Source organism: Triturus cristatus, chromosome 3_2 (assembly GCF_964204655.1).
Source record: "Triturus cristatus chromosome 3_2, aTriCri1.1, whole genome shotgun sequence".
Taxonomy (NCBI): Eukaryota; Metazoa; Chordata; class Amphibia; order Caudata; family Salamandridae; genus Triturus; species Triturus cristatus.
Window position 1 is genome coordinate 1225728969 of NC_140584.1, and position 25119 is coordinate 1225754087.

The 25119-nt window shown below is 47.0% G+C and overlaps 1 protein-coding gene and 1 long non-coding RNA gene across 3 annotated transcripts in view; both read right to left on the reverse strand.

Moving 5' to 3' along the window:
• Positions 1–25119, reverse strand: part of LOC146859519 (CD5 antigen-like) — a 1224668-nt gene that overhangs the window by 89307 nt on the left and 1110242 nt on the right. The window lies entirely within an intron of this gene.
• LOC146859522 (uncharacterized) lies at positions 21298–22820 on the reverse strand. Its single transcript, XR_014980133.1, has 2 exons — positions 22444–22820; positions 21298–21732 (listed from the first exon to the last, which is right to left on the reverse strand). It is a non-coding gene; the product is annotated as an uncharacterized LOC146859522 (long non-coding RNA).

The following is a 25119-nucleotide window of genomic DNA, read 5'->3' on the forward strand; positions in this document are numbered from 1 at the left end:
TCGTCCTCTGCATCCCAAGACATGAACACATCACCCAGCACCTACGAGACCTCTACTGGCTCCCCGTTGAGAAGAGAGTAACCTTTAAGCTACTCACTCATGCCTAAATATCCCTCCACAACACCGGACCCCAATACCTCAACAAAAGAGTCTCCTTCCACGTACCCAAGAGGAACCTCCACTCTGCCGACCTCATCCTTGCCGGAACCCCGCGCATCCACAGAACCAGAGCAGGCGGAAGAGCCTACTCCTACATTGCGGCAAAGAACTGGAATGAGCTCCCGCTCAACATCAGGCGTTCCCCCACTCTGCACACCTTCAGGAAGAGCCTCGAGACCTGGCTCTTTGGCTGATCCATAGCTGCACGCCACCTCCACAGCACCTTGAGACGCTCACCGGTCAGACTGGCACAAGAGGGTGTCATGTGTTTCCTGCATGCTCCATTGCAGTTGTTCCTATATTACCCTAACTATACAAGTTGTAGGCCTCCTTTTCCTTTGCACACGCTACTATGTGAACACTTTTGCCTCTGTGCTAGATTGTACTTTCACACAGAACCTGCATATGTTTTTGCTCTCTGTTCCTTTCCTGGAATTTAGTCTGAGCAGATATAACACAAGTATGCAACTGTTGTCTATGTGCACACTTGTCCTGTCACATATACAAATACATAAGCCACAAACTCAAACATGGAATGAGAGATCTGAGACAAGAGCACTGTGTCCACTGAGATGTCGAGCGTCCATCTGTTAAAGCTGAAGTACGGATTCTGCTGTAAATCCCAGCGATCTTTCAAATAATCATTTAGCTTCAATAGCAGGGGAGAGGGGTTTAAGTTACTCTGTGTATTTTTATCATGCATTTGTTTTCTAATTATGGCATGTATACTGCATTTCAGAGCACGGTAGTTTCAATAAATATTCTAAACTTTGTTCATTTCTCCTGGCTATCTTATTGCAGACAAGTATGAATGCGAAAGCAAAAGGGTGTGTCCTGTTGCCGCAATACCTGAGAGGATCGAGAGTGTTGTGTTCTGGGGGTGCCAATTCAATTGTTTCTCTGGTAAGGTTAGGAGGGCAAGTGAGGCACTATAGCTAGTCGGACTCTGCTTATAGATACTGAGGTGGTACAGAGACTCAGTCCCTACATGCTGAAGGTCTATGGTCCCAAGCATAGATCTGTTCCAGAGCAGAATCCCTGCAACAAGGGTCTATGTAATCTGTGAACATAAGCTAATGCCATCATTATGTCAGACCAGCACAAGAGGCTCTATGTGAGCAGCGGAAACAATTTAGTGCCTCCATCATGTCAGACTGACAAAAGAGGCACTATGAGACTGGTGAGCACAGGCTAGCACCATCTTTAGGTCAGACTGGCACAAGAGGTTCAATGTGATCAGTGTGCACTGGTCAGTATCTTCTTTAAAGCAGACTGTCATTGGAGCCTCTATCTGAGCAGTGAACACAGATTAGTGATCTCATCAGGTCAGACTGGCAGAAGAGGTTCAATGTGACAAGTGGACACAGACCAATGCCTTCTTCAGGTTAAACTGGCACAAGAGGGTCTCCAGCAGTAGTGGACACATGCCAATGTGTTCTTTAGGTCAGACTGGCACAAGACGGTCTACGGCAGTGGTGGACTCATGCCACTGTGATCTTTAGGTCAGACTGGCACAAGAGGGTCCATGGGTACCATCATCACATAGCTATACCTTCTTCATGTGAGACTGTCACAGAGAGACAAAGATAAAGGAGAAGTAACAAAAGACCTCCCTTGCCGCAAACCTTTCCAAAAGCTGTCAGTAAACAGCTCACGCTACTGTGAAAATATCAAAAGTTTTATTAATAGGTATTTCAAAGAAAGAACATACCTTATGGACAAAAGTGCACAGATACAAATAAATAATTAGGTGTATACCGTAAGAAGTAGTTTGTATCTGTAATTATATACCTTACAATTGTGTACCATGCAACATTCACATCCTCATGTATACCAAAGCACACCATGAGAAAGAAACCCTTCCGGGGATGAAACCACGTACAGCGAGGGGCTTTCTGTGCTTTCAAATAAACTGCACTGCTGGGTCCTGCCCTCACCTACATGGCAGAAAGCACACTGCACAATGTGGCTTTTCCTGCAGGACATACACATTATTAAGAGAGTGCAATACCTTCTACCATAGCAAGAGTTTTCATGCCTTGGAATCTGAAAATAATTGTGATTTGGGTAATGTCTTGAAAGGGTATTTTGTCAGCACATTCGGGTGAAGATGAAAAATACGAAAACACCCACCTGAAGTTATAACATGAAACAAGCAGGCAGGAGAGAGCCTGTGTGTGCTGTGGTAAAAACGCAATACCTTCTTAATGACAGTCTAATGGGAGGAGCTACATGTTGTGTGATCAGAAATGTTCTGCATTGCAGGAAAGCACAAGTGAGCCATTGGGCATTGTGGTCACATCTCCAAGGCCATCATAAACGGAGGCACAGAGACCAGGTGATGGTGGTCCCAGGTCCAAGGCCTTCAGCAACTGAGATAGAAGAATCTATGGGTGCAAAGGTACAAATCCCATGCCCCCATAAACTGAGAGAGGAGAGACTATGTGCACAGTGGTGACAGGCCCAATGCCATACTATACTGAGACAGGGGCGATAAAACATTACCCACATAAAATAAGGGTAAACCACTAAAGTAACTAAATAAACCTGAGCTCAACACCTGGTAGCAATAGCACAGAACAGAGAGGCTTAACTTAGATGCAAAATGTAAAGTATGTATGCAGTACTGAAACAATAATAAAGTCTAAACACAACACAAGAAAATTTCCTAATAAAATAACAAGAGTAGGCAGGAAATTATCTAGTCAGAAGGCATGTCACACTTACAGGCCAGGCACACCCTTAAGGTGGGCCACATGAAGTAGAGAGCCAGAAAAGGGGTTCATCATTTTGAAATTGGTAAAACGAGGAGCTGTGGATCAGGTTTATGCCCACTCTCCAGAGGAAGTGGTCATGTAGGGAGTGTAATCATTCCACAGGTAAGTAGTAACCCTGGGCTGTGAACTCCGCTCCGCGAGTTTGAAGAGATTTCTGCAGTCGGCATTACGCGGAGCACGCAGAGTTTTTTCCTCACTCGCATTCATCAAGTTGGGGAACGTGAGCGAGGAAAATCCACCCCCCAGTGAGATTTTTCCTTCTTTGCGATCGTCAGTATCAAGTTGGCGAGCGTGGAAAATCAACTTCCAGGTGAGATTTCTCGACACGGGGGTCAGATTTCTCATTGTGAGTGGTCGCATATGCTTGCGATCGCTCGCGGTGAGATCCTTTCCGTTTGCGTTGAGAAAGCTGCCACTCGAGTAAAAATCTACTCGAGTGGCAGAAAGGAAAGCCAGCGCCCGCTTGTGATTTGCAAGGTGCTGTTCATGATGATCGCACAGTCCGGACAAGCATATGTCACTGAAAATCAACGCGAACAGCATTTATTCAATGCACTCCGCCGCTTGCGGAGCTCTGCATAGCGCGGCAGAGTTTTTTGTGCACTTCGTGGAGTTGTGCATAGCGGAACTCCACGTACTCCGCCCAGGCTTAGTAAGTAGCTCATTGACTACTACTCTACACTCCTCTAACCAAACCTAAATTGAGTATTTCATGGTCCCCCTGATACCAGGAATGCAGATTTCTGTACTGGGGACGACAATTGCACTGACCTGACTCATCCAGAAGCTGTGCATCCTCCCAAAGCAGTGGAAGACTGTCCAAGCAGCCTCTCCCTTGGGGTGAAGGAGCCATCTCCCAGCATCTGAATGCACCAACCACATCTGTCCGGTAGCCCATGCTGTTGGCTATCCGCCCACCAAAAGAGAAGCATAACAAGAGGAGGTTCCTGAGGCTCTAGGAGTTCAGCCCCTTCTTTCTAGTGAGTTTCAGGATGCTAGACCCTCCAGGAGCCCTCATGAACTAATACCCTGACTACCAGGTCACTGGCACCCACCAAGGCTTGTTTGTATCCAGTCCAGGCACCACCACCACCAAAACTTACCTGAATGTCAAGTTACTTCAGGGCAGATGAAGACTCACAAAAACTTGAATCACTTCTGGGTAGATTTTGTTGACTTCTCAGTCAAAACACTAGGTTGCTGTTAAAAAGGAAGTAAGGTGCAAGATTATTAGGGGCTCTATAATTTGATTATGAAGGAGCAACTGTCAAGTAACTGTACTTCTGAAAAACAGCCATTACCTCTGCATCTGAGCACCACAGCCCAAGTACAAAACTACTGTCAGCATCCCCTATGTCTACTTGTGCCAACGAGTCGAGCCCAACATTAAGCTCTGCAGGAATGTTCCCCTTTTGCAGACTTGTTGTTTTAACAGGTTCCTTTAAACCTTTAAGGTAAACCTGAACATCTGGTGGATTCTTGGACCTATACCTATGCAGTACATTTCTTTTTCTCCCATAGGAAAACATCACCACATTCGATGCTCATGCCTCAAATCTTAAAACTGTGATATCTATGGTTTCTTTGTAAAATCACTAACTTAAAAAGTACTTACCTGATCCCGATGATCTTGGTTTCTAAGTATATATAAAATACTGTTTTTTTTTTCTAAATTGGTCTCGGATGTTCTTATTCAGTGTTTGTCTCATTTATTGATACTTTGTGTACAAAAATGCCCAACACTCCCCTCTTACAAGCCTAAAGTGCTTCATCACAGTACCACAAAGAGCACTTTGGGATTTTTAAAGCAAGCCCCCTTAATGTCAATAAGGGTCTCCTGGAATTTCTGCATGGTGCACCTCATTTTGGTACACAATACAGAAAGCCAGTTTGCTACATTGGTGACAGCGGTGGGATACAAGACTTTGCATTTGCTGATTCGACTCTATCAATAGATGATTTCACTAAGAAATCCACAATTGACATTCGTCAAATAATATTTTTGCTAATTTTTCGAACTTAAATTTTTTTTCATAATGTTCTATTCTGAACTGTTAGGGAGTTGTGTGAAGTTTTTTTGCATTAGAATGTTAAAACGTGTACTGGTCAGTTAGGCCTTAAAACATCTTTCAGAAATGTCATTTTTCCAAAAAGGCCCCAACTGAGCTAAAAATGCTGTCCTCAGGTGATACAGTGCCCCTTAACTACATCTTAGTGTGAGGCAGTTAAGGCTCCTCTGTAAGGATTATAAGATTGTGACTGGCTCACACCCTACCAAGATAAAGCTCCAGGAACTCCTTGTAGAGTTTGATGCAGCCAAGTTAACAGAAAATCCTGTCACTCCTGTAGATGAGGAGGTGGACAACAATCCTGTCACTCCTATATATGAGAGGTGGACAGTGATCCTGTCGCTACTGTCGATGAGGAGGTGGACAATGATCCTGTCGCTAATGTCGATAAGGAGGTAGACAGCGATCCTGTCACTCCTATAGATGAGGAGGTGGACAGTGATCCTGTCACTTCTGTAGATGAGGAGGTGGACAGCGATCCTGTCGCTACTGTGAATGAGGAGGTAAACAGTGATCCTGATGGTAATGTCGATGAGAAGGTAGACAGCATTCCTGTCACTCCTGTAGATGAGGAGGTGGACAGTGATCCTGTCGCTCCTGTCGATGAGGAGGTGGACAACAATCCTGTCACTCCTATATATGAGAGGTGGACAGTGATCCTGTCGCTACTGTCGATGAGGAGGTGGACAATGATCCTGTCGCTAATGTCGATAAGGAGGTAGACAGCGATCCTGTCACTCCTATAGATGAGGAGGTGGACAGTGATCCTGTCACTTCTGTAGATGAGGAGGTGGACAGCGATCCTGTCGCTACTGTGAATGAGGAGGTAAACAGTGATCCTGATGGTAATGTCGATGAGAAGGTAGACAGCATTCCTGTCACTCCTGTAGATGAGGAGGTGGACAGTGATACTGTCACTCCTGTCGATGAGGAGGTGTACAGTGATCCTGTTGCTAATGTCAATGAGGAGGTGGACAGTGATCCTGTCGCTAATGTCGATGAGGAGGTGGACAGCGATCCAGTCACTCCTATAGATGAGAGGTGGACAGCTATCCTGTCACTTCTGTCGATGAGGAGGTGCACAGTGATACTGTCACTCCTGTTGATGAGGAGATGGGCAGCGATCCTGACACTCCTGTAGACCAGGAGGTGGACAGTGATCCTGTTGCTCCTGTCAACAAGAAGGTGGATAGTGATCCTGTCACTCCTGTAGACGAGGAGCTGGGCAGCGATCCTATCACTCATGTAGACGAGGAGGTGGACAGTAATCCTGCCACTCCTATAGATGAGGAGGTGGGCAGTGATCCTGTTACTCCTGTAGATGAGGAGGTGGGCAGCTATCCTGTCACTCCTGTCGACGAGGAGGTGGACATCGATCCTGTCACTCCTGTAGATGAGGAAGAGGACAGTGATGCTGACACTTCTGTAGATGAGGAGGTGGACAGTGATCCTGTCGCTAATGTCGATGAGGAGGTGGACAGCGATCCTGTCACTCCTGTAGATGAGGAGGTGGGCAGCTATCCTGTCACTCCTGTCGATGAGGAGGTGGACAGTGATCCTGTCACTCCTATAGATGATGAGGTGGACAGTGATCCTGTTGCTCCTGTCGATGAGGAGGTGGGCAGTGATCCTGTCACTCCTGTAGATGAGGAGGTGGGCAGTGATCCTGTTACTCCTGTAGATGAGGAGGTGGGCAGCTATCCTGTCACTCCTGTCGACGAGGAGGTGGACATCGATCCTGTCACTCATGTAGATGAGGAAGAGGACAGTGATGCTGACACTTCTGTAGATGAGGAGGTGGACAGTGATCCTGTCGCTAATGTCGATGAGGAGGTGGACAGCGATCCTGTCACTCCTGTAGATGAGGAGGTGGGCAGCTATCCTGTCACTCCTGTCGATGAGGAGGTGGACAGTGATCCTGTCACTCCTGTCGATGAGGAGGTGGACATCGATCCTGTCACTCCTGTAGATGAGGAAGAGGACAGTGATGCTGACACTCCTGTCGATGAGGAGGTGGACAGCGATCCTGTCACTCCTGTAGATTCAGGAGGTGGACAGTGATCCTGTCAATCCTGTAGATGAGGAGCTGGACAGCGATCCTTTCACTCTGGTCAACGAGGAGGCGGACAGTGATCCTGGTACTCCTGTAAATGAGGAGGTGAACAGTGATCCTGTCACTCCTGTAGATGAGGAGGTAGACAGTTATCCTTTCACTCATGTCGACGAGGAGGTGGACAGTGATCCTGTCACTCCTATAGATGATGAGGTGGACAGTGATCCTGTTGCTCCTGTCGATGAGGAGGTGGACAGTGATCCTGTCACTCCTGTAGATGAGGAGGTTGGCAGTGATCCTTTCACTCCTGTAGATGAGGAGGTGGACAGCAATCCTGTCACTCCTGTCGATGAGGAGGTGGACAGCAATCCTATCACTCATGTCGACGAGGAGGTGGACAGCGATCCTGTCACTCCTGTAGATGAGGAGGTGGACAGTGATCCTGTCACTCCTGTAATAGAGAAGGTGGACCGTGATCCTGTCACTCCTTTAGATGAGGAGGTGGACAGTGATCCTGTCACTCCTGTAGATGAGGAGGTGGGCAGTGTTCCTGTCACTCCTGTAGATGAGGAGGTGGGCAGCTATCCTGTCACTCCTGTCAATGAGGAGGTGGAAAGCGATCCTGTCACTCCTGCATATGAGGAGGTCGACAGTGATCCTGTCACTCCTATAGATGAGGAGGTGGACAGTGAACCTGTCACTCCCATGGACAAGGAGGTGGACAGCGATCCTGTCACTCCTTTCAATGAGCAGGTGGGTAGCAATCCTGTCACTCCAGTCGACGAGGAGGTGGACATCGATCCTGTCACTCCTGTAGATGAGGAAGAGGTAATTGATGCTGACACTCCTGTCGATGAGGAGGTGGACAGCGATCCTGTCACTCCTGTAGATTCAGGAGGTGGACAGTAATCCTGTCACTCCTGTAGATGAGAAGGTGGACAGTGATCCTGTCACTTCTGTAGATGAGGAGGTGGACAGTGATCCTGTCGCTAATGTCGATGAGGAGGTGGACAGCGATCCTGTCACTCCTGTAGATGAGGAGGTGGGCAGCTATCCTGTCACTCCTGTCGATGAGGAGGTGGACAGTGATCCTGTCAGTCCTGTCGATGAGGAGGTGGACAGCGATCCTGTCACTCCTGTAGATGAGGAGGTGGACAGTGATCCTGTCACTCCTGTCATAGAGAAGGTAGACAGTGATCCTGTCACTCCTTTAGATGAGGAGGTGGGCAGTGATCCTGTTACTTCTGTAGATGAGGAGGTGGGCAGCTATCCTGTCACTCCTGTCGACGAGGAGGTGGACATCGATCCTGTCACTCCTGTAGATGAGGAAGAGGACAGTGATGCTGACACTCATGTCGATGAGGAGGTGGACAGCGATCCTGTCACTCCTGTAGATTCAGGAGGTGGACAGTAATCCTGTCACTCCTGTAGATGAGGAGGTGGACAGTGATCCTGTCACTTCTGTAGATGAGGAGGTGGACAGTGATCCTGTCAATCCTGTAGATGAGGAGGTGGACAGCGATCTTTTCACTCCGGTCAACGAGGAGGCGGACAGTGATCCTGGTACTCCTGTAAATGAGGAGGTGAACAGTGATCCTGTCACTCCTGTAGATGAGGAGGTAGACAGTTATCCTTTCACTCCGGTCGACAAAGAGGCGGACAGTGCTCCTGTCACTCCTGTCGATGAGGAGGTGGACAGTGATCTTGTCACTCCTGTCGATGAGGAGGTGGACAGTGATCCAGAGACTGTAGTCAGTACTCATGGGGATGATCCCCCTGATCTTACTAGAGAAGGTGATAAGGTACCCACTCGCATCTACCTTAGAACTGTATCTGAAGTGTCTTCCCCCACTGGGGTAGGTCAAGCAACTCAAGACAGACAGCCGAGCTAGATTGTGAAGAAGCAATTTTTGTCTTGATAGTCTAGCTAGAGGAGCAGCTCTTATGCCAAAATCATAAGAGAGAGGGCTGAGATGGTCTAGTACCCATGGATGGAGGCAGCAATAAAGTAAATAGGGAAGGAAATGAATCCTTTTAGCCGACAATCCCCAAAGGGATTGACTCCAAATATGTTAAGGATGATGACATACAAGTGGCTTGCAGCCTTTGAGAGGGATGGTAAAATGAGAAGGTTACATCAGAAATACTGGGGCTCTCTACTTTGGCAGTTGTTCTCAGGAAAATGCAGGGATAGACTCCTGACACTAGATGAGGATGATACTGAGTCCCATGATCTCATCATGAAGGAAACCCTGAGGGAGTGCTTTGGAATCAGCACTGAATTGTACAGGATCAAGTTCAGGGAGACTCACAAAAACTAGAATCACTTCTGGGTAGATTTTGTTGACTTCTCAGTCAAAACACTAGGTTGCTGTTAAAAAAGAAGTAAGGTGCAAGATCCTGAGGGGCTCTATAATTTGATTATGAAGGAGCAACTGTTAAGTAACTGTACTTCTGAAAAACTGCATAAGTACTTGGTGAATCTAGGTGTGACCTTTGGGTCAAAACAAGGGTGTCCAAACAGACCAAGGTTGGGGATGATCAAAAGAAATGGGTTGCCAATTTCTCTCAAGGGAAAGATGCGAGACACAATGGGAAAAACACCCAAGGAGTCTACTCTAGGCCCCAAAACACCTGTTCAGGAGGGTGGGTCCAGCTACTCTTCCCAACCACAGGATGGGTACCAGGAAAAAACTGGGATCCCAAGAAGGCTTGGTGCCATGCCTGTAAGAAGAATGGCCACCAAAGGTTTCCACTAGTACAGCACATTCAGGGGTTGTTAGTCTTCAGATGGGATCCTTGGTGTGTCCTGACCAGGTCACAGAGCACACTGAAGCTACATTAATCTCAGAGCATGGGGCGGATATAGCTACCCTGGCTGTCTGGCCTGGTAACCTGGAAAAAACAGACAAAACCCACATATCAATGGGGTTGAAGTAGAAGCACCTAGGGATACAGGTGCAAGTGTCACCATGGTGACTGAAAAACTGATATCTCCAGAAGAGTACTTAACTGGACAAATGTATCCAGTTGTCAATGCTGATAACATTACCAAGGTTCACCTGATGGCTATGGTGACCTTAGAATGGAGGGGATTCCTGCCCAAAAGGAGGTGGTTGTGTGCTTCGCAATTCCAGTAGAATATCTGCTAGGTAATGATCTGGAGACCTCAGCATGGACTAAGGTAGAGATGAGAACCCATCCATCCATGCTGGGAATATCTGAATGGGTGTGTATAAAAACAAGAGCACAAAGTAAAGCTGAGGGGAAAAAGAGGTATTGGATCCTGTAATAATGGCCTAAAACTCCAAGAGAAAAGGCAAGAAGGCTGGGAAACCAACTTCTGAGTAGGCACAAGCTCAGATCCCCTCTCCTCAGGGAGGAGACCTGTACGCCCTTGAGGGAACTGAGTCCCAGGAACTTGGGTTTTACATGGCAGAGCTCCTATGCCCAAAGGGACCCTCTAAGGAAGAACTTTTCCAGGGTCAAAACACGTGTCTCACTTTTGAGAGCCTGAAACAGCAATCTGCTGTTAGTGGCTCCCACAGGATATATTGGGAGGAGGGACACCTTAACACTGAGGGCTCAGATCCTAAACCTGGTGTCACAAGGTAGTGCATCAGCAGTACAGAGAGTTCTTACTCACCTTAGCAAATTACATTCACCTAGCTGGGCAACCTCAAGTTGGTTAGTCACCTACTCTAAGGGCTAAACATGTCCCAGAAGTTGGAAGAGTTTTAAAACTACTGAGTTACTTCTGCAGCCAGTGGCAAGACAGGTAACCACCCAAAGCCTCCCTTTAATTCTGTTGCCAGAGGTTGAGGTCCCCATTGAAAGGGTAGGGATTGACATTGTCGGTACTTGGCCCTCCAACAGCTCCAGGAAACATATTTATAAAGGTGGTAGTGGAGCATTCCATCAGATATCCTGAAGCAATTACCTTTAGGACTGTCTGCGACTGTAGTTGCCAGGGCCCTCTTAAGCATTTTTGCTAGAGTAGGTTTCCCTAAAGGGGTGGTTTCAGATAGAGATAGGAACTCATTTCTATTTACCTAAAGGCAATGTGGAATGAATATGGTGTGACTTATAAGTTTATTACCCCATAATACCCACAAACCAATGGTCCGGTTGAGAGATTGAACAAGACTATGGACGGTATGATCATGGTGCTCCCTGAAAAACTCAGACGGAGATGGGATGCCCTTTTGCCATGACTGCTTTTTGCCAACAGAGGTGACTCAGAAGTGGGATTTAGTCCCTTTGAACTTCTGTTTGCCCATCCCGTAAGGGGACCACTGAGTCTAGTGAGGGAAGACTGGAAAAAACCCTCAAAGAGCCCAAACTTGACATTGTTCATTTGCTTGGCCTTCATTCAATTTTGATTGAGTACATGAGAAAAGCAAATAAAAACCTTGAGGCAAGTCAATAGCTCCAGTGGCAAAAGTGACCACAAGGTTGTACTAGTTGAGTTTCAGTCACAGCAGAAGGTATGGGTTTTGATGGCTGTGCCTATCCTAGAGAGAAAAGCTGAGATCACATATTTGATTGACCTGGGCACTTGCAGAAGCTCTCACAGGGTCCTGGGGGAAATTGCCTAAACCTTTTTTGACAGGGCTGAGGTGACCATGCTGATGGTCACTGATGAGGATCAGGAAGAAGAAAGAGAACCTCTCCCTGACCTCCTCTCTCACAACCCTTAAGATAGGTCAGTTGAAGGAGTTGTCCTGTCAGCCACCCTCTCTGCCAAACAGTAAACTGACTGCAGGCAAGTCCTGGGGCAGTATGCTGAGCTCTTTTTTTAACCGCTGGTTAGACAACCTGGTGTATCCAGGATTTGGACACTGGGGACAGTCAGCCTGTCAAAAACAAAATGTATAAACAGTCTGACCAAGTTAAAGAAAGCATCAAAGCTGAAGTTAGCAAGATGCTGGAGCTTTAGGAGTAATTGTGTCCATGGGCCAGTCCAGTGCTCTTAGTCCCCAAACCTCATTCGAAGGGTAGAAAAACATAGCTGAGGTTCTGTGTGGCGTATAGAGGTCTCAGCTCTTTTACTAAGACAGATGCACACCTTATCTCAAGAGCTGATGAACTGATTGACAGGCCGGGTGCAGATAAATTCTCCAGTACATTTGATTTGACATCAGGGTACTGGCAAATTGGTCTCACCCCAGAAGCCATTCACAACCCCTGATGGGCAATACCAGTTTACTGTAATGCCATTTGGATTTAATAATTCCCCCGCCCCCTGTTAAGATTTGTGAACACACACCTTGCTGGATTAGAATCTTTTAGTGCAGCATATCTTGATGATATTTCTGTCTATAGCTCCACTTGGCAGGATCACCTGATCCACCTTAGAAAGGTACTTGAGGATCTACAGAATAAAGTCTCATTATCAAGGCAAGCAAATGCCAGATAGATTTGTTGTAGAGTTTGAGCACCTTGTAGGTGGAAGCCAAGGTCAACCCTTACAGCCAAACTATTTAGGACTGAGTTGCTCCAACAACTCAGACTCAAGCCAGGAGATTTCTTGGCTTGACTGAGTACTACAGGAGCTTTGGTTTGTGAAGCGTATGGTACCTTTGTGGTATCCCTCACAGAATTGACCTCCGAGAAGCAACTAAATAAAATAAACTGAACAGTGAGCTGTCGAAAGGCTTTTGACACTCAGACGGAAGCAATGTCCTCAGCACCCATTCTAAAAGCTCCATATTATTCAGAGCAGTTCATTGTGAGGACAGTTGCGTCAGAGCACAGGACAGGAGCATTCCTATCTCAGGACAATGATGATGGCCAGGATCTGCCTGTTGCTTTTATTAGCAGAAGGTTACTCCCCAGAGAACAGTGTTCGAGTGTCATTGACATGAAAGACTTTGCTGTGGTTTGGTCCCAAAGAAGCTGATGCCACACCTGTTTGGTTCTCACTTCTTTCTTCAAACTGACCACAAGTGTCTCAGATTGCTGATGCAAATGATAAATGAAAACCCCAAACTCTTGTGGTGGTCCATCTCCCTGCAGGGAATGTACATTACTGTGGAACATAGACCTGGGACTGACCATGCTAATACAGGTGGCCATTCCAGATTTTCCATTTAGATGATGAAGACTCTTAGGAGAAGTTAGTCTTATTCTCTTTTGTTTGGGGGTGGGGGTTGAGTAGGAAAGGGCCTCTTTTTGACCTCTTTTGGGTTCACCCCCACTTTTTTCCTGGTTCTGATGCTTTTTGACAGAAAGTGCGCTTGGTTCCTGTTTACCAGGCTCCCAGTGACAGTGCTCTTTCCCTTTTAACAAGGTAAATGTTTAATTGCTATCCAATTAGAAAGGACTATAGCGCCCCTGTAAGCCCCTAGCCAATGGAACTTATGTTACCTAGGGCGTGGGTATTAAAGAGGGTCCCTAATGGCTGCAGCGTGTATTATGCCATACTAAGGGGGCCACACACCAACAGCATGCAGACTGCCTTTGCAGGCTGCGTGAAATGGTGCAAACCATTCTGAAAACACAACATGGCACACTCGTTGTGTGCCATGCCCACGCACACTACACATAGTGTATGTAAGTCACTCTTATAGCAGGCCTTAGATCCTTAAGGGAGGGTGTATTATATTATAAGTGAGGAAATATCTGCATGGACAGATGTACTCCTACGGTGTTTAGTTCAATTACTAGATATTGCAAGTGATCAGGAAGCCATCTTAAGGATATGTACTAGGGACTGATCATTATGATTTACCCAACTACATGATGGCTTCACTGAAACTAATGGTGTTTGTTATCAAACACCTTGTCTTAATAAATCCATAAAGATGCCAGTAGTGAATTTATTATGACATGCACCCAGAGGGCATCTTAGACATGCACCTTGAAAACCTACCAGTCTCTTAGGGCCATATGTAGGTAGCTAAATACCGGTCGGTAACGGCCGAAATTCGGTAAATATCCCGTTACCGACCGGTATTTAGCTATTTGAGATGTAGGAGGCATGATTTCAGGATTCGGTAGTCTACCGAATCGGCAATGGATCGGTAAAATACCGATTCGGTAAAATACAGATTCGGTAAATTACCGAATCCTGAAATCATATGTAGGGAGCACTCTAAAGAGTGAATATTAGTAATAAGAATTTGGTATTTACCACCAAATACAGGTTGGTGATAAATAACGAATACCTTGCAAAAAGTTATATTTTGCAGATTTAAAAGTGCCATGTGGCAGACATACATGCCCTTAGGGCATGTATGTGCGCCACATGTGCAGACATGCACGATTCAGGGGTGCAACAGGGTGTCAATGTGACACCCTGCCACCCATGAATATGCTTCCCCTATTACCGATTCGGTATTTACCGAATCGGTAATAGTGAATGGCTTCCCATGCCCATAGGAATGAATGGGAAGGGATGCATTATTACCGAATCGGTAAATACCTATTCATAATTACTGAATATTACCGATTCGGTAATATTGACTGAATGTTTACCTACATACTATTTACCGATTCATAAATACCAAATCGGTAAAATTCGGTATTTTTGAATCGGTAAATAGTATGTTACCTACATATGGCCCCTAGATGCTATCTGACTGGTATTTTACAATATGCCACCACGGATGGGTTTCTGATCTCCTGCCCTGGACAGATCTTGTTCTCAGAGGTCACAATGCCTGCTCTGGCTGAAGGTGTTCAAACCTCCTCTAGCAGGATGACTCGTGATTTAGTATATCAAGAAAAAAGGCTTCAAACCCTCTGCTCCCATTGATATTCAATGTTGGCTTCCCCAAGTCTTGGAGAAGGCCACCCCCTGCCCTGGGTCTCCTTTGGCACCAGAGCAGGCAGGAATTTAGCTAGTCAGAAACATTTATATGCTAGGCATACCCCTAAGGTGGGCCACCTGAAGTGGACAACCAAGAAAGGGCTTCAATGTTTTGAAATTGTTGAAACTAGGATCTCTGGGTCAGGTTTATGCCCATTCTCCACAGGAAGGGGTCATGTAGAGTGTGTAGTCATCCCAGGGGTTAGCAGTCCATTGAGTACTACCATATGCTCCCCTAACAGTATCTAAATGCAGTGTATACGGGTCCCCCTGACACCAGGAATGAAAATTTGTCTACTGGAAATTGAAGAGGGACAAAAGAAGAGCTGTCACAGAAAGAACAGAGGACTTAACCACCACTTGGCTCCAAACTGTCAAATTGCCATCCCTGATGGATACATAATCATCTGCAAGGACCATGTCAGTTGTCCAGGAGGAGGCCTCACCATCGTATACAGACACCCTCCTCCTCATAATCAACTCCAATCACCACTCACTCAACATGGAACACCGCCACTTTTACATACAGACCAACCCGAATGCCACCCTCAGCAGCACCCTCATCTACAGACCTCCTGGACCCCGCCCCCTTCAGCAAAGCCATAGCTGACTTTATTGCTCACCATGAGCTGGCTTTAATGGACTACATCCTCCTCAGAGACCTCAATTTCCACCTGCCAACCTCAAAGACCACAAAACCTCATTCCTACTGGAGAACTGCTCTATCAAGTCCACAACTTTCTTGGAAGACAGGAAGTACACAGAGATCAACCCCATGCTGAAGAAACCTTCTGCTGACTCGACGGACCTCAAGAACAGCACACTTATCTCTCTGCTCCCCTTCCCTGCCAAAGTCATTGAGAAAGCCATAAACGCTTATGTCCCTGAGTTCACCAAATGAAAGAACATCCTGGACTTCTCCCAATCAAGCTTCAGAAGCAACTCCAGCACTGAGACTACTCTCCTCACCACTACAAATGACATCTGCACCCTCCTCGACCGAGGCGAGACTGCAGCCCTCATCCTCCTGGACCGCTCATCTGTCTTTGACATAGTCTCCAACCACACCCTCTGCACAATACTCCACGACTCTGACATCCGTGACAAAGCCCTATAATTGATCCGCTCCTTCCTCCCACAGAGATCAGCTGCGGAGTGACTCAGGGATCTTCCCTGAGCCCTACCCTCTTCAACGTCCACATGGCCCCGCTTGCAGGCATCATAAGAAGCAACAGACTCAACATCATCTCCTATGTGGACGACACACAGCTGATTTTCTCTCCCTCACAGACGAGCCAAGAGCAACTTTCACAATGGGATGAAGGCAGTTGACATCTGGATGAAGATTGCTTCCTCAGGCTTAACTCAGACAAGACAGAAGATGTTATTCTGGGATCCTGCCCTTCTAACTGGGACAACTTTTGGTGATCTGCAGTGCTCAGAATTGCCCCATGGACAAAGCACAAAACCTCAGCATCATCCTTGGCTCCTCACTCTCAATGAACCACCAAATCAACGCTGTCTTGTCCTCCTGCTTCTACATGCTCTTTTGCCTTCGTAAGATCTTCAAGTGGATCCCCACTGAGTCAAGGAAAATGCTCATCCATGCGCTCATCAACAGCAAACTCGACTAGAGCAATGCACTCTGCACCAGCACCACCCCGAGACTCCCCAAAAAACTGCAGACCATACAGAACGCCTCAACCAGACTCATCCTGAACAGCTCTGTTATTTCAGCTAGGGATTCTCCTCCCACTCCTACACTCCCTCCACCATCCCTCAAGGAGATCCTGCTGCCCCCCCTCCACCCAGTGAACATCACTCATCTACACTGCTTCTCATATGCTAGACACCTGCAGGGTAACAAACACCCGCCCCAATGATACCCCGATCAACCCGCCAATCATTCCTTGCCACCCACAAACCACCCCTCTAAGGGTTAACAACACAGGTCAGCCTAGGCCCAATACCACGCTACCAACGCTTGCCAACAGAATCGCTCCCAAACCATTGGCCTCCCGCCCTCAAGCTCTTCCCTCTGACTTGGAGATTGAAACTCTTCCAAGGGCCTACATCACAGGTCGACCAAACCCCTCTACCATACCACCAGCACTTGCCAACAGAACCACGCCCGATCCACGGACCTCCTGCCCACAAGCGGTTTCCTCTTATATGGATTTTGAAACTCTGCACCATAGAGCAGCCAAACTAACTCAGAGCATCCAAAACTCCATTCTGGAACTATCGAACCTCCTTCACCTCACTGAACTCTCCTTCTCAAATTCCAAGCTCATGCGGAACTCCACTCCACCCCACCTTCCGAGCCTCCATTACCTTTTACCAGATGTGAATGTCGAACATGGTATCCGCAGGGTCGCAGTCAACGCCAACAGATCAGCTACCCTCCGCAACAGAAGTGTGGTTTATAGCAACCTAGTGCCAGTAGCCCCTCTGTCTGGCATCTTAATAAACTGCTGCTCAGCAGTTAAGCATGCCGCCGATATCGCATATCTAATCCTGAGCCAAAAGCTTGCCTTAGCAATCCTGACTGAATCGTGGCTCCCTGCCTCGACCTCTTAGTCCCTCTAAATTAGAACATTGCAAGGCTGGACAGGTAATCTAAAAAAAGGGGGAGGAATTGCCTGCATCTAACGCTCTTACCTCCTCATCACTGAACTCCTGGTTGATTCTACAGACTCCTGCGAATACCTTGGACTTTCCATATGCAGCAACGCCACCCAACTGTGCAGCCTGCACATCTTTTACCACCCCCTAGGCATGAATGACTCCTTCACTGACCTCCTTATGGAAGTCATCACAGCCAAAGCTTCATCCAACTCTAAAGACATTTTCGTTGGTGACTTCAATCTGCACTGGAACGACATCAAGGATCCTCAGATTAACGCCATCAAAGACATCCTGGCCGACCAAGCCCTTACCCAAGCCTGCTCACTCCCAACACTCTCAAAAGGTTCCATTCTAGACTGGATCAATGCTAAGGAATCAGCAGTCAAGCTTATCTCTATAGACCCCTGTGACTGGTCTGACCACCATGCAATCACTTTCCTATTACCTGGTACCCACAAGACAATTCCTAAATGTTCGGTCAGAGACACCAAGAACCTTGATCACGGGGAATTGGCGGCTCGCTGCAAGTCTGACCTCCCCCCCTCATATCACTACGGTCAATGACCTCAACGATCATTACTCCGCGACTATAACTAAGATTCTTGATGATCTTGCCCCACTTAAATTAAAAAGAACCCAAATCAAAGACAGAAATCTCTGGTTTAACTGGTCCCTCAACAGCGAGAAGAGATCCCTCCAGCAGACAGAAAGAAATTGGAGACAGCACCCTTCAGCCACACATTTAAAACTTCTCTGCCAGTCCAGAAATGCCTAAAATAGGAACATCCTCAACTCCAAAAAATAATTCTTTTGATCGGAACTAGGGAACGCAAAGAACAGACCCCGCAAGCTTTTTGAAATGGTCCAACTCCAATCTAACAAACTGGCCAAAACCTCTAAAGAAACCCCCAAATCCCTAATATCATCGGAGGAATTCTCCTCCTTCTTTTCTGACAAAATCACTGCCCTAGGAAACAAACTTAGATCCGCCACCTACTCCCAACCCCTTCCAGATGTGCCTCCTCCCTCCGCTCTGCACCCCCAGGCATCACCCAAAAACCAAGCACACTGGACCAACATCAAAGTGTTCGACGAACACTCCGTATCGAAAATTCTATCCTCCTTAAACCCGAACAACCACTTTAATGAACCACTCCCCTCTAACTGCCTAGCTGCCACCGCTCAATCCATCATTCCTAGTTGGACTGCAATAATTAACACCTCCCTTCTACAGGGGTCAATACCTGGCTCTCTAAAAGCCGGCCAAGTCCTCCCCATTCTAAAAAAAGATCACTGGATCCAGCTTCCCCTGACAACTTTAGACCTATATCTAATATCCCACTCTTAGCTAAAGTTCTGGAGAAATGTGTGCAACAGCAGTTGAGTCAACACATCACCAACTTCCACCTACTAGAGGACTTCCAATCCAGATTCAGGCCTGGGCACAGCACTGAAGCCACCATTATCAACATCGTGGATGATGCCCTCCAAGCCCTTGACCAAGTCAAAACCTGTCTCCTAATCCTCCTAGATCTATCCTCGGCTCTCGATACGGTCAACCATGAAAAACTACTTGAATACCTCAAACTCAGGATAGGACTGGATGGCCCTGCCTTTGAATGGTTTAGGTCCTTCCTCCAAAATCAGTCACAGAGATTCCAAATCAACGGTAACCTGTCGGCTCCCTCTCCGTTCACAGTTGGAGTCCCCCAAGGATCAATCCTGTACCTACCCTCTTCAACCTTTACCTCGAACCGCTTGCCAAAGTATTATGCACTGCAAGTATCTCCTACCACATGTATGCCGACGACACTCAGATCAACATCAAAATCTCTTCTCCTGGGGAGATTCTCTCCCTGAATGAGGCCTTGATATTGACTGTCCAATGGCTCACCTCTAACCAGCTCAAACTCAACGCAAAAAAACTGAATTTCTCCTAATCTCCCCATTCAAATCCAACCCTGACATTCAGGAATGGATTAAGGCGATCGCAGCTTTAAACTGCGCACCGACCATGGTGGACTCTGCCAAATCCCTTGGAATAACCATTGATTTTAGCCTGAACATGGTGACCACATCAACTCGATGGCCAAATCAGCCAGATTTGACCTGAACTACTGTAGTAAACTCAAACCTTTCCTCAATACTTCTGACCTAAAAATGGCAGTCCAGGCACTAGTCATCTCTAGACTGGAATATGGTTGCTCTGCCCTCTCGGGTTTACCCAAGACCTCCCTGGCCCCACTAAAAGCCTGCCTCAACGCGGCCGCCAGACTTCTAACAGGCTCAAGGAAATTCAACCACATTTCAACGCACCTGAAAGCTTTGAACTAGCTTAATCTTGAGGCCAGAATCCAACTTAAATTGGCATGTATCACGCACAAGGCTCTATACTCAAACTCCCCTTCACTTCTTGCCCAGAAACTTGTGGTATCCGAAGGAGCCAAAAACTCCCATTCTGCCAGAAACCTTTTGCTCCAACCAGCATGCTTGTGAAAAAAAAAAAAACTTACAATCGGGCCTTCTCTGGGGCCGCACCAAGAATATAGAACTCACTCCCGCCCGCCATTAAAAGAATTCCATATTTGGCACGCTTTAAAAAGGAGGCAAATTTCTCTCTTGAATTTTCCCTTGAAATCACCTCAGTGACCTTGTCCTGCTTCTGATTACTGATTACTGATTTCTCATTAGTCTATCCGAATGCTATCCACCCGGCACCTCCAGACATCCCACCCTGGGTTCTGGGACCTCCTGTTTCTCATAAATGGTTTTACTTGTGTTTATCCCAAATGTATCCACCCCGCTAAGTCTAACAGGCACATGCATCAAAAAGAGAGTTTGCGAGTCCTTATTTGCGAATTTTAAGGAATCGCAAATAAAGACTCGCAAAACACGATGCAACAAAAACATTGCGAGAATATTGCGAATCGCTAAAAATCGCTAAATAAATTGCGATTTCGGCATTTGCGAACTCGCTATTAGCGATTTCGCAATTAGCGAAATCGCTAATACCGAAGTCGCTTTTTGATGCATCCTGATGACATCACAACCAGGAAGTGAGCAGCACCAGCCTCATTTCCAGTGCACAGTGTCAGGGAGAGGAGGGAGCTGGCTCTGGGAGCAGAACAGGAGTGTGACAGAGACAGAAGAGAAACTTGTGATATCAAATGGAAGCCTCACAAACAGCAGAGGAGAGCCAAACAGGCAGGAAACGCAAAATTAAATTTGCAGAAAAAGAAATTGACACCCTCATTGAGGGAGTAGTCCACAGCCATGACAAGCTGTTTGGAAAGGCATCATTGAAAGTGGCAGAGCAGGAGAAAAGGAAAATCTGGCTCCGGATCCAAAACAGGGTCAATGCCATTGGGGTGACACACCGCACCATTGAAGAACTCAAAAAACGATGGTACGACTTGCGCAGTCGGGCTAAGGTGCGCATAGCTGACCGCCTGAAGGAGGCAAAGAAGACAGGAGGGGGAACACCAACAGACACTGGGAACACTCCCATGGAGGACTTGATTGAATCCACCATCCAGCCAGAAGCTGTTGTTGGTGTGACCCAGCTGGACACGTCCGGAGCAGCAAACACATCTGAAGGTAAGATGAATGTATGTTTTCTTAGTGTTACAAAATGTAAAGGTAGAACTCGACCACAGTACAGCCCAAGTGCAGACCCTGAACATCCAGTACACAATGCGTTCAGTAGGTGAGGGGCATTATGGGAGATGTAGTCAGGTCAAGCAGTTAAAATGTCAAATCTCAGAGTAACAACCCAAAAAAGCTTAATAGAGTATAAAATCATTTACAAAGGCAGATATTTATTACTGTGCAATTAATATCACAGACATGAAATAATACAGTGTTGCACTGTTTCACCTCACAGATGCGCAACGTGTAGAAGATGTGGATAGCGATTCCCCAGACATGCAGGACACCAGCGCAGGTGAACAGATGGACACACCTGTGGTGCAAATAAATCCCTCACGTCCAACAAAGTCACGCAGGGCTACTGTTCCATCCCTAGTCACCATGGAGTGTGAAGATGATGAGGCTGATGCAACACCAGGTGGCAGCCATGGCCAGACAACTTCCATCACAAAAACACAACCACAGGTCCCCAGAACTAATCACAGAGCCCGGCGTAGGAGAGGAAGAGCACTCAGGACACAGCAGGAGGAGCAACCAAGTGATGTCTGGGGTGGTCTTGAGGGACAGATGCTCCGTATGCAGCGCCTGCAGACAAAAAACACACGATTAGTACAATTGCAAGTTGGCAAGATGGCTAGCAACATAGCAGTACTGTCAGAAAGTGTGCAGCAACTGAGCAAGGTGATGCATGAGGGAAATGTATCCCAGAAGAGACAGCATCGTCAACTAATGCTGCAATTGAAAATGTTTGCTAAATCAAACAATAGATTGGCCACGACAACTGCACTGCTGGTGCGTAGGTCTGTGACCATGCAAACTGAAATGTGCCATTGGAGCGGCGATGTGGCTAAAGCACTGGACCAGGTCACCAATGCAGTTGATTTGCTAAATGCTTCCACAATTGCGGCCAACAATTCGACGCCCGAAGAGGGTAGTGAGGGTGGCTCAAGCCTAAGTAGTGTGGCAGTTCCAGTCCGCACTGCAGGAAGACGCAACACACGCAGCAGTACCCCCGCCGCTTCCAACATAACGGATGACAATGCTGGGTCTGACAGGCGTCTGGGTGTTCGTGGGAAAAAGCGCTAGACTGGCATGTACAAGTGCATTCCACTATGGTGACGTAACCATTTATTTGGATTTGACTTTTCACAGACTGACAAGTGAATTGACATTTGCAAACCACTTATGTCCATTGCACTGGTCAGATTACAAGTGTGCTTGAACACTCATGGCAATTTTATTTAATTAAAGAATACTTTGATAGCAATAGTCAGTTTCTGTGTCATCATTACTCACCTCAGAAATAATTTTGTGTGATGTCAAATCTTCTCCTACGCCCTTCTGCTGCGCCTGCCCCTTGTGCTGCATGGTGTTGTGGCACTTGCTGGTTCCCATCCTCCGAATCGCTGTCAGACACCTCGATGTCCATTCCTCCCCTTGTCGCTATGTTGTGCAGCATGGCACATGCCGCTACTATCTTGCAGCATTGTTCAGGGTTGTACTTCAGTGCTCCACCGGTCTTATGTAGACATCTGAATCGGCTCTTCAACAGCCCAAATGTGCGCTCTATGATGTTCCTTGTCGAAATATGTGCTGCATTGTACCTCTGTTGATTGGCAGTTGTGGGATTGAGGTAAGGCGTCATTAGGTAATTACGCAAGGCGTATGCGCTGTCACCTACATGTAATGGAGCAAAGAGTCAGTGGCAGCTTCACATTGACATACGTACAATGACAGTGATAAACTATAACACATATTTACCAAGCAGATGTCCCTCTCCAAATTCTCCCCTGACAAGACGGGTGTGTATGCCACTTTGCCTGAAGATATAAGAGTCATGTGCACTCCCTGGAAATTGCGCAACAATGTCAGTGATAATGTTTTTGGCATTGCAAACGACCTGAATATTGAGGGAATGGTAACATTTCCTATTTCTATATATATATTCCTGTGTTGCAGGGGGACATATTGCAACGTGGGTGCAATCAATACAACCCAAAACATGTGGGAAACGAGCTATCTGGTAGAACTCCTGTTTGGTTTTTGCAAGGTCAAGCGCGGTGGTAGGGAACTTGATATGAGACCCGATCACGGCCATCATGGCATCAAGGAATGCTTTCAATATTCTTGAAAGTGCGCTTTGTGACACACCTCCCGCAACAGCAATGACCCCCTGAAAACTGCCTGACGCCAGAAGGTGTAGGCAACATAGGACCTGCACATGCGTTGGGATGGCATTGGTCCTACGTGTCTGTCGTTGCATTATGGGGTCCAATTCATTGATTAGATCATGGATCATTGCTGCATTGAGCCTATACTTGTCGTATATCTCATCCTCTTGCTGGCCTAGCAAAGTTATGCGGACTCTGAAGATGCGCTCATTCATTCGCCTCCGTCTCTGTGCGGCAGCCTGCAGCCTCATCCTCCTCGCCATCAGGTAAATCCCTGCCATTGTGAACAGTGCTGGCTCATTCTGGGTGTGTTTAAATGGGTTTCAGTTGGTTTTCACCTGTCTGTGATTTGCACTCATGATTACCACCTGGTTGTGATCCTTCTTATTTAGCGATCGCTAATTTGCGATTTTCATGGAAATCGCTATTTGCGATTTGTCATGCATACATTTAGCGAATCGTTGTTTGCGATTCGCTAATTGGGACACGCTAATACCGATTCGCTATTTGATTCGCAGAATGTTTTGCGATTCCTTATATTTGCGAAAAAATGGATTTTCGCAAATATACAGTTGATGCATTTCAACACTGACTTTTGCGATCGCAAACGGCCTATTTTTGCGATTCGCACCGTTTGCGATCGCAAAAAGGTTTGATGCATGTGCCTGTAAGTCTCTTGTATAAAACTTGTGAATCCTTTAAAGCGCTCTGATACCCTAATAGGTCAAGTTTGCGCTCTATAAAACACAAATAAATAAATAAGTAAAAATTCCACGCTGCAACCACGTCACTGGCCACCTGAGAGACTTTCACTGGCTACCTGTCAACAAGAGAATCACCTTCAAGCATCTGACGTATGCCTACAAAGCCCTCTACAACGTCAAACCTGCATACCTCAACCACTGCCTCTCCATGTACACTCCCACAAGACATCTCTGCTTCACCCAACGGGGCCTCGCCACTCTCACATCAATCAATCAATCAATCAATCAATGATTTGTAAAGCGCACTACATACCCGTGAGGGTTTCAAGGTGCTGGGGGGGGGGATGCTGCTGCTATTGGTCGAAGAGCCAGGTCTTGAGTTGTCTCCTGAAGGTCAGCAGGTCTTCGGTTTGTCGCAGGTAGAGGGGGAGGGTGTTCCAGGTCCTGGCGGCTCGATGGGAGAAGGATCTGCCTCCGGAAGTAGTTCTCTGGATGTGTGGGAGCAGAGTTTCCTGTTGGGTACGTAGAAGGATAGTCGACTGTTGAGATAGGCTGGGCCAGTTTTGTGGAATGCCTTGTGTGTGTGAATCAGGAGCTTGAAGAAGATTCTTTTGTCGATGGGGAGCCAGTGCAGGTTCCTCAGGTGGGGGGTGATGTGGTCGCGGCATGGGACGTCAAGGATCAGGCGTGCTGAGGCGTTCTGGATTCTCTGTAGTCTGTTGATGAGCTTGGATGAGGCTCCAGCGTAGAGCACGTTTCCGTAGTCGAGTCTGCTGCTGAATAGGGCCTGGGTGACTGTTTTCCTCGTGTTTGTTGGGATCCATCTGTAGATCTTGCGGAGCATGTGGAGGGTGTTGAAACAGGTGGAGGAGACTGCATTGACTTGTTTGGTCATGGAGAGTTTCGAGTCGAGGATGACTCCCAGGTTGCGTGCATGGTCGGTTGGGGCCAGGGGGACCCCAGTGACGTGGGCCACCGGGAGTCATCCCATGCAGAGGGGTTGGACCCGAGGATGAGAATTTCTGTTTTGTCTGTATTCAGTTTGAGGTGGCTGTCCTCCAACCAGTCTGCGACGGCCTTCATTCCCTGGTGGAGGT